Source organism: Panulirus ornatus, chromosome 1, assembly GCF_036320965.1.
Source record: "Panulirus ornatus isolate Po-2019 chromosome 1, ASM3632096v1, whole genome shotgun sequence".
NCBI classification, from domain to species: Eukaryota; Metazoa; Arthropoda; class Malacostraca; order Decapoda; family Palinuridae; genus Panulirus; species Panulirus ornatus.
Window position 1 is genome coordinate 6,252,191 of NC_092224.1, and position 26,962 is coordinate 6,279,152.

At 45.0% G+C, this 26,962-nt stretch overlaps 1 protein-coding gene across 2 annotated transcripts in view; it reads right to left on the reverse strand.

The window, feature by feature from the left end:
- The window catches only part of LOC139754668 (uncharacterized), a 575,370-nt gene that overhangs the window by 198,291 nt on the left and 350,117 nt on the right, over nt 1–26,962 (reverse strand). The window lies entirely within an intron of this gene.

Consider the following 26,962-nt stretch of genomic DNA (forward strand, 5'->3'; position numbering starts at 1 on the left):
TTCCTACATTCTCAGCTGTGGACTTATACATCCCTCTCTAATTGTTCACGCATCTGCAGGAGCTGACTACCGCACCTACACCATATTATGGAAACACTGATGCTACGTCAATAAACAAATAGGACAAGTATATAACCCTGCCCTCTTGCACATGACGATTCCACTCCTCGGGTACGCTTGGCCTGGCCTTAGAAATGACCCAGCTCCAGGATCGTACCGTCGTGCAACAAGGGGGTCGATGATCCTGGATACAAGAGCAGGTAAAGACATCAGCAGGAGGGTGTGATGATTCTGTTAACATATGCCTCCCTACGTCCAGCCTATTATACCTAAGGGATAATACAATACCTTTGCCTGGGGAGACTATTCTCAAGGTACAAAGAACCATCTGATCGTACGGCACTTCTGATACAGCACCCTACATTACATAGTAATGGTTGACGATGCCCAAAATGGAATCGAGTTATGACAGGGAACCTGTATCCACAACGGGAGGAGTACGAGAGGAGGGGCCCTCACTCTCCTCACTACCAGACTAGCCTCCAGCCTTAGAAGTCCTGGTCACGCCCCTTACACAAGAATGTAACAAGTGACACTACCAGAACATGGCGGAAATAAACTATATGTGCGAGAGGTGTCTTTGGAATGCATAAAATAAAACATCATCTCTAAGTGCAGTATGACCGAAAGAAACAATGGAGTCCATTACTTGCAAACATGACTGACAAAATGTGCATCAGACGTTAAGTAATTACCAAACCCTGTAATGGGGGCTTCGCTGACTACCACAGCCCCTACATCTCATCGACTTTCGTCTTCATATCTGCCAGAACATCCAACAAATCTTTCCGAAAAAAAAACCAGTGATAGTTGCAGGAAAAAAAAAAAAGTAGCGTTAACGCAATTCTTTAATTGACGTTACACTAGTCTATTTCGTCGTACATCGTAGTGACCATTAATGAAACGGTGGCCTAGTGAGGTAAACTCCCATCTGATGCCTGGACAACCACGCAGTAGGAGCTGGTACACCTCCCGTAATAAACCTCTCGTTCACAAGTGGCGTGCACTGCCTGTCAGGTTTTTTTTTTTTTCTGCACAAGTGGTAAGCTATCATATTAGGGCCTTGTTAAATCACTGAGCTACTTACCTGCTAATAAAAACAAAACTAATTAGATTGAGCCCTCGGTTTTTATAAGGTCGGCGCTAAACTCATTAAGAGGAACCCACGAAGGGCAGGGAGTCCTCAGCCAGCCAATATATCTATCTCGACCGCCAGCGCATTACAACTCGATGGACAGACAGCAATGTTGATTATCCAGATGAAAAAAAAACAAAAAAAAAAACACGGAGAAACGGCAAGCGCACAAATAGACACAAATACAATCTCTCTCTCTCTCTCTCTCTCTCTCTCTCTCTCTCTCTCTCTCTCTCTCTCTCTCTCTCTCTCTCTCTCTCCATACAACGAGCCAATCGTCCCGAACAACAGTAACTGTATGAGAACCATCCTGTGTACCTCGCCCCTCACCTGACATCAACAGACACGAGAGGCCATGAGTGTCGTCCTGTGTAACTCCCCAGTTACCTCACCTGACACCCGCAGGCACACACGTAAACATGACCAGAGCCGAGGTAGTTCACTCCTACCCACTGTGCCACCCGCATCATCAAGGAGATTTCAACACGGCCCAGTACGTGATCCAGCCCAAGTGTACAGGTTCGTAAGGTCCCTGCGGCTGTAGGTAGCTTGTGACACTTGGCGAGTCTGCGTCCATATCCACAATTAGATTCTAAGCTGATCACCTATCATTCTTTTATCACAACAACTACCTTTGAAAGCAGAAAGGAAGTAAAATATAAAATCATCAGTTACATGTATCGAACTATTGTCGTCTTCAGTGTAACTGACCATTTGCCTGGCTTATGAAAACCAAAGGCCAGTGCACCCCACAACCATGAGGACGAAATTTCCACATGATGCACGGCCTCCGTTCCTATTGTGCGCTTTTAATATCTTGGTACATCAAGGTCTCACCCAACGGGGAGTACCCAAGCACTAAACACGAGAGACCAAGAGTCAAAAATAGTCGGTCCCAGCAACGGTCATGAAATACCAAATGAGTCTCCAACAACCCAACTCAACAATCTACAACCTCTGCCTTTGATAGGGAATAACAATGCCTAAAACATCTTGGAAATACACATTATCCTCCGTATCTCCAGGTCTGACATCTTAACAAGATGAAACCATAAACTGAAAAAGAAAATCAAAAAATATCTGGTTGTACATATCATCTGCACAGTATGAAACCCACACTCAAGGTTGCCTTGTGAACAGTAATGATGGTCACTCTTAAAAAGGATACATAAACTGTAGCAGTGTGTGATGTGTGTCCGCTGCTGTTGAAATAAAAAGAAAACTTTCTGGAAACTCCAGTCTTAAGAAGGACAGATCATCAGTTAGGCTGGTCCGTTACTCACTTCTATTCTAAGATGGTTCTTATCTATGTCCAGTCAACGTTCAAAAGAACAACCGAAACAGTTTGTTCGAGAAATACTTGAAAAAACTTAAACATGTGGTAAAAATGCCTGCACACTACCACGACTAATCACACACACACACACACACACACACACACACACACACACACACACACACACATATATATATATATATATATATATATATATATATATATATATATATATATATATATATATATATATAATTACAGTAAGCCATGTCAGAGTCGACAAGAGAGAGAAGTAAAACACACCTGAGAGAAACAAGCAGCGAGGATACAATAACAAAGAACAAAACGTAGAGCAAATAATGACCTCCATAAAAGGCGAGTCAAGTACCAGCAGGTCCAGATGTGCAGCAACGCCTTACAAGTGTCGAGCACCGCCACAATCAACTGAACACCGCCAAACATATGTCGAGCACAGCTACGACCAGATCCCGACGCCCCGCACACCACAAATAAAGGATTCCCTCACCTTAAACTTTCCCCACAAGAGGACGAGTTTCAGAGAGGTTAAGTACCGCAGGTCCTCAGCAGGCAGGATGACAGCCAATACCAACAACAGCTGCCTTCACTCAAGCATTCCGGGGGCGAGTCTGAGTGCGCTCCACGAATGACTCTGAGGTGCGAGTACCATCATGGCTTCCAGGCTCACCCTCCTGACGCGGGGATACTGAGCGGCACCTTCAGAAACAGAAACTCATCGTCAGGAGTGTCTTGGCAGTGCTGGGACCCACCCTCACGTCATCAAGAACGAGTGGCTACAGTATTCTACAATCTCCTCGAACACACATCTCTTGTCCAACAACCCACGTCCCTCACACTCACTCCAATCACCAACCCAATTCCTTTGTTCATTTCTCCATTGCTCACTTCCAATTACCCATCCGACCCTTCATGATACATCCGACATACCATTTTCTTTTTCTTACGAAAGGGGCAGCGATTAAGAGCACTGGCATCCCACATCAAGGTCGCGCCAGATGGGACGGAAATGAAAAGCGTCATCCACTCTTCAAGTGGTGACAAATGAGTTTTCCAGAGAATGTGCTTGAAAAAAATAAAATGAAAAGTTCCAGATACTCGATGAAGAGGATAAACAGTTATCGAGAACAGCTCTCGAGCTGCCAACGTTCAGGCAATACCTTTAGGACTTGGTCGCTTGTTGCGTGTTGATTAACCTAAGTATGGCCAACTGCTTCTCACGCAACTCCATCGCTAGGTAAGGTGGACGAAAAGCTTTCATATTATGAAGGCACAAGATCAGGTAAAAGAGAGGAAAACTGTGAATGTGCGATATATATATATATTCTATTCATTCATCCTTGTTCGCCGTTTCCCACGATAGCGAGGTAGTGCCATGAAATGATAGAGAAAAGGCCTAACTCGCTCATATTCATTCTCTATCTGTTATACATAATTCACCAAAACCATATCCCCCTATCCACATACAGGCCTCGCAGACTTTTCCGTGGATTTCTTCGGCCGCTTCATGTGCCCTGATTCAGTTCAATGAGAGTACGTCACCCCCAGTATACCAAATCACACCAATTCACTTTATCTCGTGCAAATCTTTCAACTTTCTGCACGTTCAGACACCGTGTACCCAATATCTTTTTCATTCCATCCTTCCATTTCCAATTTGCTCTTCCTTTTCTCCTTTTCCCCTCCACCTCCGACATATATAACCGCAGTGTCAATCTACCCACTAATTCTTTCCATATGCCAAAACATTTAAGCACACCCTTCACAGCTCTTTCAATCATCATGAGTCAATGTGGGGTGGAGGAGCAGTGGTTTGTGACTTGCAGTCGACTGGTCAAAGCCTATGATAAAGAATGTGTCGCATGCCAGGGATTAACATGGCCAAGGCTGCTGCTGCTGCTCTTGTGTGTGTGTGTGTGTGTGTGTGTGTGTGTGTGTGTGTGTGTGTGTGTGTAATCAGGTTAGGTGTCGGAAGGTACTGTATGTGTGCCGTAGGCTTAGCGGGTGTAGAGTATGGGCTATGCAAGTGTGTAGAGTGGAGTGGGCGGGTACCCGTTACAGCACGAGACAGAATGTGGAATAGGCGGCTCCAGGTAATACTGTAAACACAGGAGCGCAACACTCAATGTTATGACACATCACTTACCTTACGTATGGTTAGATATTATACAACATATCTAAGATATAATTTGTATGTGAATGATTACTCGGGTGAATAGTTATCCTAGATGTTCTAGGCTCGATATGGACTTCACCTTGACAATGTCCATCAAGTTATAGCAAGATAGAAGAGATTATTCTTAATAATCATAGATAAATATATATCCCCTAATACACAAATGTATCAATATCCTGCAACTGTTGCAAAGTTTTCCCATCAGAAAAGTTCATCTAGGCAATAAAGCTGCTATACAACAATTACCTTTATTATTCAGATACAAATCAAACTTCAGATATAATTCATATCACGACCTTACGGTGTTTACCTACATAGGAGAGAGTCGACCTGTACTGTGGTTGGGTGGGGAGCTGGGGCATGCGCGTGGCGTTGGTGGGCAGGCAGGAAGGGCGTGTGGGATGCGGAGGCGGGCGTGTAGAGAAGGCTGGCGCGTAACAGGTGCATAGCGACGGTGGGTACAGCCGGGTGGGAGTAAAGCTAAGGGATGCGTTCAGTGCGGGCTGGTGTAGAGTGGACAAGAATAAAGCGTGTGAGAGCGAGCTGGTGAAGAGGGCGGATAGACAGGCAGGTGGGTGTAAAAGCGGCCATGATGGTACCTGCGCTACACAACCATGATGGGGAGCTACCACCACACACCCTACACAAGCCTCACCTGCGTCGGTAAGCTTCTGGATCTACTTTCTTCTCGACGTGGCGACCTGGAGTGAGCACCATTCTCAACAAGACAGGAACATCATGCACTTGTATCTTTCACGGTCGGATACTCATCCCTTGCAAGACCGTTATCAAAATGACACACAAAAAAAAAATCAACTTTCTAAATCCAGAGACCCACACCCTGCACGGGCCTTCAAACCCCCCCTACCCCCGACTCCCACCATAACCCCAAGAAGGCTCCCCCTACCCTCAGACCCACACCCCCCAGCACAGCCCCCCATCCCTCATCTCCGACAAGGCTCCCACTTTCCTAATCTCCCCTCCCCACAGTCCCACACCCCCAGCACAGCCCCCCATCCCTCATCCCCGACAAGGCTCCCTCTTTCCTAGTCTCTCCTCCCCAGATCACCCCCCCCTCCCCCTGCAGGCAAAACCCTACCCTCTTTTGACCTTCAGCCTTTGTAAAACACTCCCATCCCTAGACCCCCCTCCCTCCAAGGGAAGGCCCCACCTTCTCTAGCCTCTACTCCCTGCACGGTCCTCTCCTCCCCAAGTTCTCAATCCCTGCACGACTCTATCCTCTATAGACCCCCACAGGTTGCCCTCCCCTCCTATTCCTACCCCAACATCCTGCACGGCACCTCCCTCCCTAGACTCCCCCCTCAAGGCAAGGCCCTCCCCTCCACAGACCTCCACTCCCTGCATGGCCCTCCCCTTCCTAGATCCCCATCCCCTGCATGGCCCTCCCCTCGACAGACCTCCATCTACTGCAAGACCCTCCCCTCTCCACACCTCCACTCCCTGCATGGTCCTCCCCTCCCCAGACCCCAACCCCTGCATGGTCCAACTGTACCCAGACTTCCACCCAGTGGAGGCCTGTTCCGTCGCTTTGGCCGTGATGGACTGTGGTCTCTGACTGTGGTGGCCTTTACCGCACACACTCCACACAAACGCTTGCCCCATGATTTATGGACAACTGTTTATTTTCTCTTCCCGGGAAGCACCGCATGGGAAACTCCCCGGATTGTGCATTTCAGTCATATCCAACAGTTCTACCAAGTTCTTAATCAAAGCCCATCTGTTTCGCACGTTCGAGCTTATGCCTTACAGATATTTAGATGAGCACACCAAGGCTCCGATATAGCATGATCTTCTCCGGTAGTAAATACAGGAAAGAAAATACATATACGGAATGGTGCCTTGAGCGAGCAGGTTAACACCAGATTATGCGCAGTGTAAAAACTTGTCTACAGTACGACCATTTGCCATTCTGGCTGAAGGTGCTGGACTCTTTTCGTCTCTTCAATTCTGTTTACAGTGTGTCAAAATCTAAGCGTGTAAGAAACTGCTAATTTACTGCCTTTATCTGGGACACTTTCCTGTTGTTCCCAGCTTATGTAGGATCATCACATGTACACACTCGTCATGTGTCGCCGTGGGAGCTTTCAAGTTGACATACAGGTACCGAGGCTCAGTTATAAGAGACCCGCACGATGGAAGTACCGTATTACAACTGAGAGGGGTTGGCCGTGCACGTACTGGTAGCATGACACGAACAGTTCTGAATCATAAAATCACGGCCGACAGATTACTCTGATCCGAAACAGTACGAGAGAGAGAGAGAGAGAGAGAGAGAGAGAGAGAGAGAGAGAGAGAGAGAGAGAGAGAGAGAGAGAGAGAGAGAGAGAGAGAGAGAGAGAAACATTAATACACATGGATCAGCGTAAATCATCATGTTGAGTATCTAACTTTTACCAGATAAGACACACAGTCCGCGCGGGCAGCCTCTTGTGCGTGGTTGTGGCTGACCACAACCGGTACTGACATAATGTTATGAGGGGTCACCCCAGCCCTCCTCCACCGGGACCAATGCTGGCGACCTAATCCCAAGGTGGGACCCAGGCCGGACACCAGCAGGGTGTGCGGCCGACAGGAACCAAGTGTTTGCCCAGGCTAGGCCTACCCAGCACGCGGGGCCCATCCACAACACTCGAGCCGCCACAAACTTGCGCCCATCCATTAACAACTGTCAGAGGAACCACCTCCGCTACACAACCTGCCGGTGGGAGAGAGACACACAAATACCTGGATATTTACATAAAAATCGGGCCTGCTGTGCCGGTCGTCATACTGGAGGCGAACAATACCTCACGCATCAGCCCTCACTTGACACTACACAATACAGCCACAAGCAGCAGCCATCATCACAACACGTTCAGGCAGACTCCCAACCCTAGAGCCGTCATCAGCCCCACAAACACACCCACACCCTACCTCCTGCATTAGTTATTCTCTCCCTAATGATATTTCTTTCCCAATGTTAAACATTTTTGTTGTTCTTAAAGAGCCAATAATATTGCCATCCGGATAATCAAGCAAACATATGGCATCCTAGGCGAAGAAACCATCCAGATCGTCTTAATGGGAGATAATCATTCATTTGGGTTAACACAGCTGCTGCTGGGTTTAGAATGTATGGTAGTAATGATCTTTACCATATGACACACCGATCACAGAGCGCCTGAGTTCATAAAAGTCAATACTACCGCTCGTAATCATTTTGACACCATCACCAATACACGTAATCTGTGACGCTGACGTCAATAATAACGCTCACTGTTACACTGGCACCATCACCACGGAACATAATCCCTCACAAATTACATATACAGATGCTGCTAGTAGTGAGTTAGTTTCAACCAAATGGGAAGTCAGGATCAATTTTGGATATCCTCACTCCAAACTGAAGTGTTAGCTCTCCTCAATGGCCTTAAACTTGTTGAACTCTCTCAGATAAAGGATCTGATTGTTTGAGAATCTCTTTCCTCAATAACTGCACTAAATATCCTTCAGTATGAACGTTTTATGCTTGTGTCTATAGAACTATTCAAGTATAACCAAATTACTCGACATGGACTTATAGTCCAGTTTCCCTCACCTCCTTCACGTATATAACTATATCTATCATACTTTGTCACTGTCTCCCGCGTTAGCGAGGTAGCGCAAGGAAACAGACGAAAGAATGGCCCAACCCACCCACATACACATGTATATACATACACGTCCACACACGCACATATACATATATACACATGTACATAATTCATACTTGCTGCCTTTATTCATTCCCGTCGCCACCCCGCCATACATGAAACGACACCCCCCTCCCCCCGAACACGCGCGATGTAGCGCTAGGAACAGACAACAAAGGCCACATTCGTTCACACTCAGTCTCTAGCTGCCATGTGTAAAGCACTGAAACCACAGCCTTGCCTTGCCTTTCCCTGAAGGATGCAACTGATTTTCATCTAACAAGCCAACACACTTACAACAATCATTCAACGGATCCTTCTACTATGATCATATCATGCAAGAGAACTCGTGTGTGTGTGTGTGTGTGTGTGTGTGTGTGTGTGTGTGTGTGTGTGTGTGTGTGTGTGTGTGTGGACAAATAGGATCAGAAAACACCATGATATCGTTGCACCTCCTGGTGATAATGAACAGTCCATCTGTCCTTTGCTAGCATATCTCATCCCACACCCTGCTACATTATGTACCTGACTGCTTTAATCCTGGTTGAGTTCAGAGATGCCTCCTACTGAACATTACAAAACACATGTAAGCATTGCAATTATCCCACTGTTCTGCCACTGAAACTTGAAACGTGTCCTAGCATTACTTACTGTAAAACGTTTACTCGTTATGATCTACATACATGGTCCAATCAATGATGAACGTTTATAAACAGTCTGCTCATCACATAAGATGCCGTTCAATCTTTATGAATGTTCTCACTATATAACTTGAAATGTAATTCAATCACTGAGGCCTCTCTCAGTCCTTGGACCTTTTGTGCAATCTGTATCCTCTTTTGCATCACCGCCCACAGGACGGGAAGGAGTGCACAATTTATCCACCACTCATGCACCAATAATCAAATGAGATCACTTCCATGACATACAACTTATCACAGGACAATTAAACCAGATCATCATCCTTCGAGATGCACCTACACTATACAATCAACAATCTGCATTAAAAACTGTACCACATATCACATACTTCCACACGTGCGAGGTGACACGTTCAAGGGTGTCTCATACACCTCCATACACAAGGTAACACAGGTATGGAAGAGTCATATACACGTGTGTTGCAGGGGTCAGGGAGCCTAAGCGTTAGAGGGGAATGGGGAGGTGAGACTGGCGTCGGAGCCAGTGGGAGAGCTACTTCCGGCGCCACAAGGGGAGTGAGAAACACACGTGAACCTCTCGCTACAAATGTTTTGTGGGAGCGAGACATGAGGACCACGATCTTCCAGGCCCTATCACACCACTTTACCGGGATTAATCGTCTCTGGTAAGAGTTCACACACCCGGTGCATCAATACTTCTTGAAGTCTGCCTCCATTCTTCAAGAGGAGTAATCTCACTCAGCTTTAAGTCCCCCGTCTAAGCTCTAAGTTCTCTCCAGAAGCAGCCTACCTCCTGAAGGGTGACTGGCCACGCTACAGCAAAGTGTACTTATTACAGGCGTGACCTTGCTACAGTTAGGTGTCATCGTCACAGGTGTCACCTTCTGTAGCTGAGTGAGAGTCATCACCGCAGGGGAGTGTCTTCGCTGCAGGTGACCCTCCTCACGACAACAATACATCAGACCTCAGCACCCCTCCCTCACCAAGGGACACACAGTATCAACGAGAAAACTTCCTAACATTTCACACTGCTCTGGGAGGTTGTCTTCTACCATCACAGCGAAACAGGACAAATACCAAGCTCCCAACAGTCCTTTTGATGCAGCATAACCCTCATTCCTTACACTTCCCAGTGCAGTTCAGTTACTCAGTACATGTCAGAGGTATCATATATGATTCTCCAAGTCACTGAAACCTCCCCATGATGATTGTAATGTGTACAGACCTGAGAGTTAAAACACGGGCCTCTGGTGTAAAACCGTTTCTCTACTATTTGCGACTGTATATATGTTATTCAATGAATCTGCTCAGCATAATCTGACGTGTATGCCAACCGGACAAAGGGATTAATTACTTCTGTAAAGGTATTCTAGTATTTTACAGGTGTACAAGATGTATCTTTCGCGTCTGTGTTCAGCCAAATACTGTTTGAAAAGTTAATTTGTCCCTATAATATACACAACACGATGTTATAATATATACAACACGGTGGTATACTATGTACATCACGAAGGTACGATCTTTGGGGATGACAGCGTGAACTCTGACCCGACCCTTAAGGGTTAGGTTGAAGGTTAAGTTATCATACCCAAAGTCGCACGATCATCATCAAGCGGTTACAGTGCCAGGCACCACATGTTCTTCCTATCTTCAATTCATCCCCTATACATATATATTTTTTTTTTTTTTTTTTTTTTTATACTTTGTCGCTGTCTCCCGCGTTTGCGAGGTAGCGCAAGGAAACAGACGAAAGAAATGGCCCAACCCCCCCCATACACATGTACATACACACGTCCACACACGCAATATACATACCTACACAGCTTTCCATGGTTTACCCCAGACGCTTCACATGCCTTGATTCAATCCACTGACAGCACGTCAACCCCTGTATACCACATCGCTCCAATTCACTCTATTCCTTGCCCTCCTTTCACCCTCCTGCATGTTCAGGCCCCGATCACACAAAATCCTTTTCACTCCATCTTTCCACCTCCAATTTGGTCTCCCTCTTCTCCTCGTTCCCTCCACCTCCGACACATATATCCTCTTGGTCAATCTTTCCTCACTCATTCTCTCCATGTGCCCAAACCACTTCAAAACACCCTCTTCTGCTCTCTCAACCACGCTCTTTTTATTTCCACATATATATATATATATATATATATATATATATATATATATATATATATATATATATATATATATATATATATATAGGGCTGAACCAGAGTTTACGAAGCGGTCGAGGGGTAAACTACGGAAAGGTCTTATTGAAGGTCTGGTTGTGGACATGGGGGTACGCCTGCGGTGGAGGTGAGCGAATGAGGCCATTTCTTCGTCTGTTCCTGACGCGACTTCAGAACTGCGGAAAACGGCACACATGTATGCAAAATAATGCTGATGATGATGATGATAATAATAGTAATAATAATAATAATAATAATAATAATAATAATAATAATAATAATAATAATAATAGCAACAAAAATTGCTGAAAAGTTGTCTACAGACCAGAAAACCTGAGCTACAATACAACCACTAGGAGCACGACGGTGACCCAGATGGCCTAACCCCCGACAGTACACAAGAGAGAGCGTAACGACGACATACTACCCTAACGACGCTCGTCCACTGGCATCGTTTACTCATCCATAAATCAACCTCAACAGCTCACATCCCCTCGTTAACAGCCAGTTATAAATGGTAAGCCAATTCTCCCCCCCCCCTCCCCTTCAATCAGCTAGCCTATTCAAGTGCGGCATCGCTATCGTCTGGGTGACTCACTCACTAAGGTACTTCTCGTCTGGGTGACTCACTCACTAAGGTACTTCTCGTCTGGGTGACTCACTCACTAAGGTACTTCTCGTCTGGGTGACTCACTCACTAAAGTACTTCTCGTCTGGGTGATTCACTCACTAAAGTACTTCTCGTCTGGGTGACTCACTCACTAAGGTACTGCTCGTCCGTGTGACTCACTCATTAAGGTACTTCTCCTGTAGGTGACTCACTAAAGTACTTCTCGTCTAGGTGACTCACTCACTAAGGTACTGCTCGTGTAGGTAACTCACTCACTAAGGTACTTCTTGTCCGGGTGACTCATTAAGGTACTTCTCCTGTAGGTGACTCATTCATTAAGGTACTTCTGTAGGTGATTCACCCATTAAGGTACTTCTCCTGTAGATGACTCACCCATTAGGCACTCCTCGTGTGGGTGACTCATCCATTAGGTACATCTAGTGTGGGTCACTCACCCATCACAGTACAAGTCAGGGGTTCTCGCCTGGGAAAAACATGTAAACCTAAACCTCTGCATGACACAAGAACAATAATACAGTTACGTAAAAGTTCACCACATGCTGAGAATGATCCGTCCAGTTGGTGTATACTGCATGAAACACAACAAATTCAGGCAACATCTACAGCCACTTGGGTACCTCATGTTTACGTCTACCTCTCAACATACGCACTTAAACAAAAGGGATTAAAAAATACGTGGGATTGGCTTTTCATTTCAAGATAGCAAGACTCCCTCAAGGAACAGGGTCTCTTTACCATCTGGCCACAGTGGGTGGGTTGAAGCTTTGAAGACGCGTCGTAATCAGTTACCTTTCAAGTTCTCAGAACCCAGCTATCTTCTCTGATGGATGGACGTCTGACCGTCATTTCCAGTGGCGTTCAACGTCTTTCGTGACTGAAAGACGTTTGTGCATGACCTGTGTTTTGTGTGGGTTTTCATTTCTTCATTTCCTCCACAAGGGAGTAGCTGAACCTTATCTCCCACGAATAGTACGGTAGTTCAGCGGCACAATGATAGACTTGTCTGATCGCAATCTTTCAGTGCCTTCCACAGAAGAGACTTTCATGCTTATTTATGGAATCATCTGAGAGTGATGACACGAAAGTATGGTTTGTCTTTACATACATTTAAGTGACGAGACTGAAAAATAGTCTCTTGGCTAAAAACAGGTCTTCAAATCCATGGCGCTAGGAACCCTGGTTTACTAGAGGTTATAACCACGTTATGAGCTGCTTCGTACAACATCAATGATCCACTCTCCAATTCATCGAATGACTCCTAATACTCACATTTTGAGAGCTATGGCCCTACGGTCAAAAAGCTTCTGTAAAATCTGTGTGTATATTACATTAGCACTGCTTTCATTCTCCACCTCCTCTAAACTTCTTCTACGGTGATGCAGCAGGTGTGTGGGTCCATCTTCCCTCACCATTACCTGTGTTACCATAGGTCGTGGAGACTCTCTTCCTTTTCCCTCCAGTTCCGTGGTCTGGAGAGCCGACCCAGCGCCGAGAGCTTCCTGCTCACGTTATGTTCTTCCCGGGTCGGCGACGCGCCAGACACCTCCTTCCCCATACAAGCCCCACGCCGCTCTACAAGTCTTTCAGCCTCTGGTATGGGGGTTCCTGCTAGTTTCTTTGCTACCCCGGAGATTCCAAGCGATATGTTTGGCTGGTTTGCTTCCACCCTCCTCAGGCTAGGCTATCTGAGTCAATGTCAGACTCCCTGTATATCATGACGAAAGCATCATAAGAGAACTTATCGACTATTCCTGACTTGCTCCTCTGCAACGTCTTTAAGACAACAGACTGTTAAAACATCATGTCTCCCCTAACCCTTACCAGCTTGTGGCTTCGTCTGTTGACCCCCCCCCCCCTCCATCTACCACAACAGCAAACACGTACAATCCCAGCTGTGACCTCCTCCCAACCTGCTTCACGTGTACGCTACAGTCTCACTAGGCCCTTGTACACGTATATATTCTGATAAGAAAAAACCCCAACAGCTGGGATTCATCCTTAATACGTAGGCTTAAAATATACGAAAATTCAGAGCTAAAGATCAATAAAAGCTAAAGCACCTGGCCTATATATATTGGAAAGGATCACAGTTTTGCGCGATCAAAATATTCCTGTGAGTCTACGGGGAAAAACACGATAAGTTCCCAAGTGCACTTTCGTGTAATAATCACATCATCAGGGGAGACACAAGAGAGAAATATAAGTCCGTTGATATACATCGATCAGACGAAGCTAGGACGCCATTTGGTAAACATGTGATTGTCCAAACAATCACATTTACCAAATGGCGGCCTAGCTTCGTCTCTTCGATGTATATCAACTGACTTATATTTCTCTCTTGTGTCTCCCCTGATGATGTAATTATTACACGAAAGTGCACTTGGGAACTTATCGTGTTTTATTTTCCCCGTGGACTCATAGGAATATATATATATATATATATATATATATATATATATATATATATATATATATATATATATATATATATATATATATATAATAAGATGTAAGTCAACAGTAATCATACCTTTCGTCAACATATAGAGACATGACCATCTTGCATGTAAAATCTAACCAGACCATTGTCTTAATTGCTGTATTTACCCATACCAGTAACAGCCAGGGGTACTGCTACGAATCGTTGTTAAACACCCATAACAAGTGGTAAGTACCTCGTAAAAACAAATGATGGCCAACAGTAAGCAAGCTTTAACTACAGGATAATCACTTAATTATTTCATTTTACCCAACCCCTAAACACCCGCAGTATATGTAATTAAACACTTTTTTTTTTTTACCACCGATCTTAAATAATACTTCCACAAATTACTAAGCATCCATCATGACACAGAGAGAAGAAGAACTGCTTCAAACAGCCAGAATAGAAAACAGAACCAGGAAATACACACCCTGTTCTTGAGTGCGCATCCAGACCAATGAAGTCCAAACATAACATATAACATATAACTGACCTCTGTGTACCAGAGACTTCAAAGGCTGTAAGTAACCGGGTCGACACTAAGGAACCATGACTTTATGGAAAATAGACTGAAACTAACATGATACCGTCTATCTATTGATCGTTTGCAGGGCAACGGAATGGCGATGCCGGTGCTGAAGAAGAGCAGTGCTTGAGATTTCCCTAGTTCACTGTGCCATAATACTCTTACCTCAGTCTAATACCTCCTGGTCCTGGCATACCAAACCACAGCAGCAGGTACTGAGTGCTCGACCAAGCCACGAGAAGGAACACCAATCCTAGGACCGTCTTATTCCCATTGTCCAAAAGGAAGGGCATCGCGTCTACATGAACCCTCAGAGATCGGGTTAAAGGTCAGACTATGATGCCCAAAGGTCGCACAGCCGCGCACTGGGGAAGATGTCACCTTCGAGCGAGCCTCCGCTGATGTGCATTATAACAAGACTTATAACAGATAAAACCTGGGCACACACACACAAACACACACACACACACACACACACACACACACACACACACACACACACACACACACAAACACACACACACGTGCACAGTCACATACATACACACCACAAAAGTAACCAGGGGCCTTAAATCATACATACTTCTCATGGCTTGTTAGTGGCTGGACTCCTGGGAGAACTTACGCTAAAGATCACGAGAGAGAGAGAGAGAGAGAGAGAGAGAGAGAGAGAGAGAGAGAGAGAGAGAGAGAGAGAGAGAGAGAGAGAGAGACTTATATAGATTACTTTCGAAGAGTTTTTGCAACAAGGAAGAGCTAGCACGTAGCGCTCACCGCGGGAAAATGGAGAGTTAAGAACGAGTCCATTGCACTACATGCTGTCAAGTGTACTATATAAGACTGCATGTTTATGGACTGAAAGCCAGCAGCCCAAGTGTGGGTGTAGCAGAAAGGTAAGAAAGCTATCCAGGCCTAAGGAATGACACTTGACAACCACTGAAGTGCAGGCTTACTGCGCAGCCGTCTCTAAGCCTCCCTATACCCAGGCGGGTGGCACCAGTAATACACCTCCCTGGTCGGTGGCTGCTTCTGAGAGAGAGAGAGAGAGAGAGAGAGAGAGAGAGAGAGAGAGAGAGAGAGAGAGAGAGAGAGAGAGAGAGAGAGAGAGAGAGAGGCCGTTATTTACCAAAGCAAAAGCAATGGGGGGGGGGGGGGGGTGTACAAAAACGTGGAATCTACGTTGGGGTTGGATCATAATCACATACCGAAACTTCCCTATTTGCCACAGCCAACAGAAACTCTACACAGCAGCGGTACAGCATATCGACCCGTCACGTGGGCACACGAGGAGGCCGGCTAGAATATGCAAAGCACAAGTGCCAGCCAACACATGTCAGGACCAAACACCCATCCAACGCTTCTTGAAAAGTTAGGCATCCATCAATGTACACCATGGGTGGTGAGGATAGCGGCTCGCTTCATCAGTGTACACCATGGGTTGTGAGGATAGCAGCTCACTTCATCAGAGTACACCATGGGTTGTGAGGATAGCGGCTCGCTTCATCAGAGTACACCATGGGTTGTGAGGATAGCGGCTCACTTCATCAGAGTACACCATGGGTTGTGAGGATAGCGGCTCACTTCATCAGAGTACACCAACATGGTACTACTTCGTGGGCTCATTATGCAAATATCAGACCCGACCTTTCGTCCTTGTCCCAGTGATGGAGTCTGCTGGCGGCTGTGGGGGTGTTGTCAGATTCGCCAGGTCTGCGCCTGACACTGGCCTTTGTCTCATGTCTCCGTGCTGTAGGGGCAGCAGAGAGAGCAAGGCTACGGATGCATCAGGAAAACTGTTACATCAACAATATCAACACCAGAAACACTGAACACACCTAACCTTCTCCAACACAATTCAAAAGCGACAAGTGATAACGTCTTCAACCTCTTGAGGTACGACAGCAGGACCTTTCAGCACGACCCTTGATCTGGCCTCCGACCACAGCCTGAAGGACCAGCCCGTCCACATCCGAGGGTGGTGTACCGCAGGGCTCAGGGGAAACAGCACCAGCTCCTACAGCTGTCCGTGGTCCGCGGTGACGGCGGACACCGGCCGACCGCCACCCTTAACACTGGTTTTTTTTCTTCTAACAATGGGTTCAGCCTCTCCCCTTTCCCTCTAACGCCCCCGTCCAGTCACCCTCGAAATCCTTCCTCCCCCTCCCCCTTAGCCAACACCACCCCCGCCACTGCACACCCGCCCACACGATTGCCACTAACACGTTCTACATGTCCCCCGACACTGTACATGGAGTAGGGTTTATTACATCTCTTCCCTACCTGATTTTTTTTCTTTTGCAGCTTTGAATATAATTTTCCATGTACTATGCAGGGATATCCTTACTCAGGTCAACAAAAAGGCTAAAAAAAAAAAAGGGGAACACCTCACATGCAACTCTCTCAGCAGGTTCGTCATTGTGGGTAGAAGAGCCCACCACAGTAAGACTCAATGACTCTAATTCGTTCCTCCCTCCTTAAATCATCTCTCTCTCTCTCTCTCTCTCTCTCTCTCTCTCTCTCTCTCTCTCTCTCTCTCTCTCACCCTGATTCCCGTCCGGCGAGCTTCTTTCCTATTTTTTTCTACTGTTTATTTTTCAAGGGGACTGCATCTATTTTCAGTAGTATGAAGGACTGACCCCATCGATTTGACCCTGGATCTGTGTGGTCTGTGTATCTATGCAACTCTATCTATCTATCTATCTCCCATCACAATGGCTTCTCACAGGTCCCCGTCTGTGGCTTCATCCTCTTCTGGGAGAACGCAGCTAGCAAAATACCACGTAAATCATCAAGTGACACATTATACATGTATGTGGTTCTGCAGTACGCATTACAGCCCGTTGTCATGGTCGTCAACGCTCAGGACTTTCCCGAATGAGGCAGAAAATATAACCTTACTTGTGTATGTCCAACGAAATAAATGCAGAGATGAAAACAAAATATATCCAGGCTATTGACCCTCACAAGGAACATCTGAACCATATCCAGTGCTGTAGTGATTAGCGTTGCAGACCATGAATCACTCTACTACAGGGTAATAAAACCCTTCATCAAGTATTTCATTTGCGTCTTGTCAACGAAAATAATTATACACATAAAAGATTCAACATATAAACCCGTTCTCATCGCAAAGATTACAGTCAATTCCTTAAAAAAGTCTGTAAACTTCAGTACGTAATATCAATGCTGCAGTTCAACGGCGAAACAAATAAAAAAAAAAATCGGTCTCATTTTGAAAATGCTACAGAAAAACTAATTTTCTCTGATGTAGGACATGAGGTAAAATGCTTTGCATCATGGACACGGGCAACATGGTTGGGTTATATATAGTATCATGGCCACCGAGAAACTACCCAGGTGTATATGTTGCCTTCCCTCTGCTAAACTTTCTACCCAGACACAAGAGGGAGAACGGGCCGTCTCAAGACAAGCGCCCGTGCCATGCTAACTGAGCAACAGCAAAAGTAGCTCTACCATCCCCTAACGTAGAGAAATTCCTCGTCAACTGTCTCCTTACCTCGCACTAAACACCTGTGCGTCTTGGGTCTTCCTACCTCCCATGTAGAGATCCGTCTGCAGATCTAATGACTGCATTGCCCCCTCGCCAGTGTGTATGGCAGAGCCTCTTGCAACCTTGAGGACTGTGACTCTCTTTAGCCCTCCCTGCGTGTAGGGCGGCCCTCTCCCAGCCGCGGCAACCATGACTCTCTCCCGCCTGTTGCCCGTGGCAGCGGCCGTGGCAAGGTCGCCCCCATGGTGCGGGCCAGGTGGGCGGCAGGAGCGCTGCAGGAGGCTCGCTCATCAGCTATACTGTTACCAAGCCAGGTCTCGTGAACCGTCCGTCCACACCCTAACACCTGCACAACGCCACCACCTGCATACTCTCCCACCATCTACGGACATCCACTACTTGCACTCCACCATCTATGGACATCCACTATTTGTACTCCACCATCTATGGACATCCACTATTTGTATTCCACCATCTACGGACATCCACTATCTGTACTCCACCATCTACGGACATCCACTACTTGTACTCCATCATCTATGGACATCCACTATTTGTACTCCACCATCTACGGACATCCACTACTTGTACTCCACCATCTACGGACATCCACTATTTGTACTCCACCATCTACAGACATCCACTACTCGTAATCCACCATCTACGGACATCCACTATTTGTACTCCACCATCTACAGACATCCACTACTCGTAATCCACCATCTACGGACATCCACTATTTGTACTCCACCATCTACAGACATCCACTACTCGTAATCCACCATCTACGGACATCCACTACTTTTACTCTCCTATTACATGTACTGCCTTATCACTTGTACGTCCCACCACCATAATGCCGATGTACAACCTATATATCATACCCTCTTCATAGCATTATTACGTGTACACCCTCACCACCTGCCCACCACCACCATCATCATCAGCAAGACTAAACAATCTATCGTCTTACCTTACCTTACCTTACCTTACCTTACCTTCCCTTCCCTTCCCTTACCTTACCTTGCGTTACCTTATCTTACCTTACCTTACCTTACCTTACCTTACCTTACCTTACCTTACCCTTACCTTACCTTACCTTACCTTACCTTACCTTACCTTACCTTACCTTACCTTACCTTACCTTACCTTACCTTACCTTACCTTACCTTACCTTACCTTACCTTACCTTACCTTACCTTACCTTACCTTACCTTACCTTACCTTACCTTACCTTACCTTACCTTACCTTACCTTACCTTACCTTACCTTACCTTACCTTACCTTACCTTACCTTACCTTACCTTACCTTACCTTACCTTACCTTACCTTACCTTACCTTACCTTACCTTACCTTACCTTACCTTACCTTACCTTACCTTACCTTACCTTACCTTACCTTACCTTACCTTACCTTACCTTACCTTACCTTACCTTACCTTACCTTACCTTACCTTACCTTACCTTACCTTACCTTACCTTACCTTACCTTACCTTACCTTACCTTACCTTACCTTACCTTACCTTACCTTACCTTACCTTACCTTACCTTACCTTACCTTACCTTACCTTACCTTACCTTACCTTACCTTACCTTACCTTACCTTACCTTACCTTACCTTACCTTACCTTACCTTACCTTACCTTACCTTACCTTACCTTACCTTACCTTACCTTACCTTACCTTACCTTACCTTACCTTACCTTACCTTACCTTACCTTACCTTACCTTACCTTACCTTACCTTACCTTACCTTACCTTACCTTACCTTACCTTACCTTACCTTACCTTACCTTACCTTACCTTACCTTACCTTACCTTACCTTACCTTACCTTACCTTACCTTACCTTACCTTACCTTACCTTACCTTACCTTACCTTACCTTACCTTACCTTACCTTACCTTACCTTACCTTACCTTACCTTACCTTACCTTACCTTACCTTACCTTACCTTACCTTACCTTACCTTACCTTACCTTACCTTACCTTACCTTACCTTACCTTACCTTACCTTACCTTACCTTACCTTACCTTACCTTACCTTACCTTACCTTACCTTACCTTACCTTACCTTACCTTACCTTACCTTACCTTACCTTACCTTACCTTACCTTACCTTACCTTACCTTACCTTACCTTACCTTACCTTACCTTACCTTACCTTACCTTACCTTACCTTACCTTACCTTACCTTACCTTACCTTACCTTACCTTACCTTACCTTACCTTACCTTACCTTACCTTACCTTACCTTACCTTACCTTACCTTACCTTACCTTACCTTACCTTACCTTACCTTACCTTACCTTACCTTACCTTACCTTACCTTACCTTACCTTACCTTACCTTACCTTACCTTACCTTACCTTACCTTACCTTACCTTACCTTACCTTACCTTACCTTACCTTACCTTACCTTACCTTACCTTACCTTACCTTACCTTACCTTACCTTACCTTACCTTACCTTACCTTACCTTACCTTACCTTACCTTACCTTACCTTACCTTACCTTACCTTACCTTACCTTACCTTACCTTACCTTACCTTACCTTACCTTACCTTACCTTACCTTACCTTACCTTACCTTACCTTACCTTACCTTACCTTACCTTACCTTACCTTACCTTACCTTACCTTACCTTACCTTACCTTACCTTACCTTACCTTACCTTACCTTACCTTACCTTACCTTACCTTACCTTACCTTACCTTACCTTACCTTACCTTACCTTACCTTACCTTACCTTACCTTACCTTACCTTACCTTACCTTACCTTACCTTACCTTACCTTACCTTACCTTACCTTACCTTACCTTACCTTACCTTACCTTACCTTACCTTACCTTACCTTACCTTACCTTACCTTACCTTACCTTACCTTACCTTACCTTACCTTACCTTACCTTACCTTACCTTACCTTACCTTACCTTACCTTACCTTACCTTACCTTACCTTACCTTACCTTACCTTACCTTACCTTACCTTACCTTACCTTACCTTACCTTACCTTACCTTACCTTACCTTACCTTACCTTACCTTACCTTACCTTACCTTACCTTACCTTACCTTACCTTACCTTACCTTACCTTACCTTACCTTACCTTACCTTACCTTACCTTACCTTACCTTACCTTACCTTACCTTACCTTACCTTACCTTACCTTACCTTACCTTACCTTACCTTACCTTACCTTACCTTACCTTACCTTACCTTACCTTACCTTACCTTACCTTACCTTACCTTACCTTACCTTACCTTACCTTACCTTACCTTACCTTACCTTACCTTACCTTACCTTACCTTACCTTACCTTACCTTACCTTACCTTACCTTACCTTACCTTACCTTACCTTACCTTACCTTACCTTACCTTACCTTACCTTACCTTACCTTACCTTACCTTACCTTACCTTACCTTACCTTACCTTACCTTACCTTACCTTACCTTACCTTACCTTACCTTACCTTACCTTACCTTACCTTACCTTACCTTACCTTACCTTACCTTACCTTACCTTACCTTACCTTACCTTACCTTACCTTACCTTACCTTACCTTACCTTACCTTACCTTACCTTACCTTACCTTACCTTACCTTACCTTACCTTACCTTACCTTACCTTACCTTACCTTACCTTACCTTACCTTACCTTACCTTACCTTACCTTACCTTACCTTACCTTACCTTACCTTACCTTACCTTACCTTACCTTACCTTACCTTACCTTACCTTACCTTACCTTACCTTACCTTACCTTACCTTACCTTACCTTACCTTACCTTACCTTACCTTACCTTACCTTACCTTACCTTACCTTACCTTACCTTACCTTACCTTACCTTACCTTACCTTACCTTACCTTACCTTACCTTACCTTACCTTACCTTACCTTACCTTACCTTACCTTACCTTACCTTACCTTACCTTACCTTACCTTACCTTACCTTACCTTACCTTACCTTACCTTACCTTACCTTACCTTACCTTACCTTACCTTACCTTACCTTACCTTACCTTACCTTACCTTACCTTACCTTACCTTACCTTACCTTACCTTACCTTACCTTACCTTACCTTAAGATCACGAGGGAGATGTACGTATTAGTGATGTATGTACTTGTCTGATGTCAAGTTCCTCAACTTGAATTTGATGTGATCCTAAGTCTTATAACTTGTTTCCGGAAGTTTGCAACTGTTCCCGATCCCTACTCATCTCCTGCAGTAGAGGATCCAGAACACCAGAGGTGAACATTTTAAAAGGCACGGCGAGCATTCATATCCCCATAATGCGCATAGGAAACGTCCACACCACCAAAACCTCATGGAGATCATTTAAAACCCACAACGACTGTCTTCATCACTGGGAGCATTCACAATCCAACATCGACCTCTAAGACTTCATGGAGAGCAATCAAAACCTCATTAAGTGCAATCAAAACCCACCAGCAAACATGCAAAACCTCATAGGAAGCGCTTCACACCAAGTGACACAAACAAACTCTGGAACAGTAATCGAGTCCAGTCCACGCTGGCATTTAAACTCTCACGGTGATCCATCACAACATTGTTAAAAAAGCATTAAAAATTTCGTTACGAGCACTCCGAATTATTGAAGACGCATTTTAAAAATATCCCGTTGAAATTCGTCCAAGTACAAGTGAGCATTCGAAACCATGTAATGGCCATTCAAAATTCCAAACCACACGACCCCGTCTCTTGGTCAAACACGATCAACGTACGTGACGTCCTACTCTACAGCGCGCGCGAGAATCACCGCTCGGTCCAACGCATTGCAAGATCCGGGTAAACTGAGATGGTCGAGAGAATTAACCTCCCGTCTGTGACACTGACTTCCCCCGACTGTGGCTTATCCTTGATCCTTGCGGCAGGATGCTTCCTCACGTGTTCAGGAACGTCCTTGACTACAAAGAAGAGGATGGTGGCTTCCAGTCCAGACGGCTCTGTCCTAAGGGCGCCTCGGCAGGAGAAATATAGAAGAAAAATATAATAAATGGCAGAGAGAGAGGCAAAAACGGTGCAAAACTATGAGCAGCAGCAAGAAAGTAAAAGAAAAGAATGGAAGAAGGGCAAAAAAAGCAACAGTAGGAGGAGGAGGAGGAGGAGGCGACAGCCCACCTGCCAGCAGGTCTTGGCAAGCACCCCAGACCTCGCCGCCAACGCCAATTTTATGCAAATCACTAAACAAATTACAAGACTTAATTAAGCGGTTCTCAAACGTCGAGGAGAAATCGTTTTGGGTGGTAATGTGAGTTAACATGCTAGACAGAAGAACAGAGAAGGACAACGAAGACTGGGAATGTATGCAAAGTGGTACAAACGAACACAATGATGGGAGGGAAAAGGGATAGAAAAAAAAGAATATTAATACAGATAATGAATTGTATGTTGATCAGGCAGGAAAATACACACCACACACACACACACACACACACACACACGTATGCGTATAATGTTGTGATGGTAAGCACGGTCTTAGGCCCGAGCACTCTTGGACCTGATGAAATTCAGCGAAAACAAGTGCCAACGTAGTCATTACCAAATCGTTCATAGCCAAAGTTCACACTCAGGTCCATCCACTCACACACGTGTCCACTATACCCAAATAAAACAGGCTAAGACGAGCGAGAGAAGTTTAAGAACCCGAGTTTGGCAAAACACTCGACAGAATCTTGCCAGCACGAGCATGTGACCTACACTCCTGGACGAAAACTGAAGAATCTTTTAATGCCAGTTTTACTTGCATCCCAAGACGGCGGTCTCGACCATGGAAGACAGGGAAGCGAAAATCCTTCAGAAGTGAAAGGTGGTTTCTGGGGAGTGAAGAAACACAAAGATTCCCGCTTGAGGGGCAAGTGGCAAGCAAGCAAGTAGGCTAACCTCCCGAGTTTCTCCTCTCACCAGGGAGGCCACGTAAGGCTACACCTCAACAACCAACAATTCAAGAAGCAGAAAAAGGACACGACGAGTAACACTTAGCCACAGACCTGATATCTAAAGTACTCCTCAAACCAGACTCCTACACCACAAACGCCGAGCTGAACCATGTCTATCAAAGCCTTAGCTGTACTCACGGGTGCTCCAATAGTTCAACAGATAAGGGCGACAAACAGTTCAGATGTGTCACCTGGAGTAGGATTCGATAAAACTGTTATGGTTGAGGTTCCATAGTTGACAGATGAAGAGCTCCAGACGCTGACTATTATACAGCACAAGTCTGCATCAAATGTCGACAAGACCAAATCCATATATAACTAGTATTCTTACGGGAACAGATTCCTAAGGTATTTTCAACCTTCTCTTAGTCGAGGAACCCCTATGCAATATGCAGCATCTTCTGGAACCTCAATAATCTCCACCCGTTTTTTTTCTTCCTGTAGCAAAATTCTGTATCTTCCTAAGCAGTTTTTGGTAACCATTAGCCAAGCTCAAGTCAATAGGGCTCCACCAACAGGCTCTAAACCACTGCACTAGGCTTCTCACCCTTCCTTCCATTACACAAATTCGCGGAACTCGGGGAATGCTCAAGAAACCCTAGGGTTCCGAGGGACCTCGGTTGAAAAACCGTGCCTTAAACACTACGTGCAAGTGGACCTTTGGCGTGTAGAAAAAAAAAAAAAATACCCCAGACGCTTCTCGGGGTTCCTCACAGTAAGTAAACTCTGCGCAGGACTTCACGTCAGTGTGGCTACCGTAGGATGAGGGAGAGACAAGCACTGCACGTATACGTCAATATCAACAATGTTTTAGTCCTTCTGTCACCTCCTCCTCCTCTGTGACAGCCAGCAGCACGTCATCTAGAGCTTCAGACGTCAACTCATGCGTTATCTATTTGAAAGCGGGCAATCGTTAAGGCAAAGGCCCGCGTCAGGAGAAGACCTGGCGAATCTAAAGTGATAACCATCTACGTGACACATAATTCATGCAAGATCTTGGCTTCTGTAACAGATGGTCAAGCTAGATTACCAAATATTCAGGACCATCAAATAATGCTTGTTAATTACTAAAGCTAATTAAAAAATACTTCACTTATCCATTCTCTACATTTCATACATTATCATATACAATATAAACAAGTACATGGCTACGGAAGAGCACAAATAATATCTAAGAAACAATTGAAAAAAAAAAAATTATGTGACTTATTTTATAAAAACCTTGGAAGAATCAAGATACAGTAATTACAAAACTGTCTTGGACAGTCCGACCTGTTACAATACCAAAGAAACTTTTGTTCCATCTAAGAGGTCATTTGGCCCGTTATGAATCATCATGTTTGTAGACGCGTTGTGACTGATGGTTGTATATGATAGGGAGGCCACAGCTGTCGGTGATGGCAACGCGGAAACATAGGGTCATTAATCGCAACGATGATAAGCCATGGCAGAGGAAACCAGACATGCCTAATGCCTGATATATAACGTTATGGTATCTCATGCTTTACACTGTCTGAAGAACACATCAATCCCCACAGCACGACGGTACGACCCCTGGGAACGACGATAAGACCTTTGGGCATGATGGCCAGGCCTTTCATATGAACCTCAAGAGTCATGTTGTAAGGTCATGCTGAGAGGCCATACCGCTGTACTCAGGAGGCTCAAGCCATTACAGATGCTGTAAATCATTTTTGAATATCCTTTTCTGGTCCTCTTTGAGTGAAAGGATGTAGGAGTTAGGAGACCTGGCATAACAGTCCTGGTTCACATTTCGACATGTGCTCTATCAGCGGTACTTTATGGACTTTATACAAGGCAAAATATTTTGCCATGGTACATCACATCTCGTTTTTAAGGAAACAATTTTGCTCACTTACATATATATGCGTGTCGTCTTCCTCCTAAATCTCAATAGACTTTTAATCATTGCTTTTGTCCTCTCGTGGCACGTCCCTAATTAGAGGCAGCCACCCTCTTGTGAGGAAGACCCCAGGGACATTTCCAAAAACCATTCCAAAACAAGCCACGGTTGAGTTTCTCGACATGTCCATCCCATCCCAAAAAGATCCTTTTCCTTACTAATGATTACCCGTCATTGCATGACAGTAAAAGAGGCCCTTGTGTTGCCTTATGTGCCGCTACGAGAAAAAACAGTGAAAAAATACGTCATATCAACTATCTGCCTAATACATATATAAAAGTGAATTCCCATCATTAACCAACCCTAAGTTCTATAACATAAATAAATAAAATTTTACTAATACATATGAAGGTTTATGCAACTACCATCTCCAAAATGTAATCAGCTCGTAAATTCCAGAGGGAGCCGTTGGAATGAGTACAGTTTCTGTCATGTGTCGTTCTCGAGTTATGTTAACAAGAGCGTGTCCACACACACACACACACACACACACAGTACATGCGTGGGCGCGAGATGGGGCCCTTATAGTGTAGAACTCCCTCCCAGTACCGTAAACACTACAAATGGCTAATCACTTACACAGACACACACACACACACACACACACACACACAGGGATGACCATATAAAGAGTCGCTTAACTTTCAATTTCTATAGTGGCGGGGAAAAAAAAAAACGTCTACTTGTGAGCATATTAC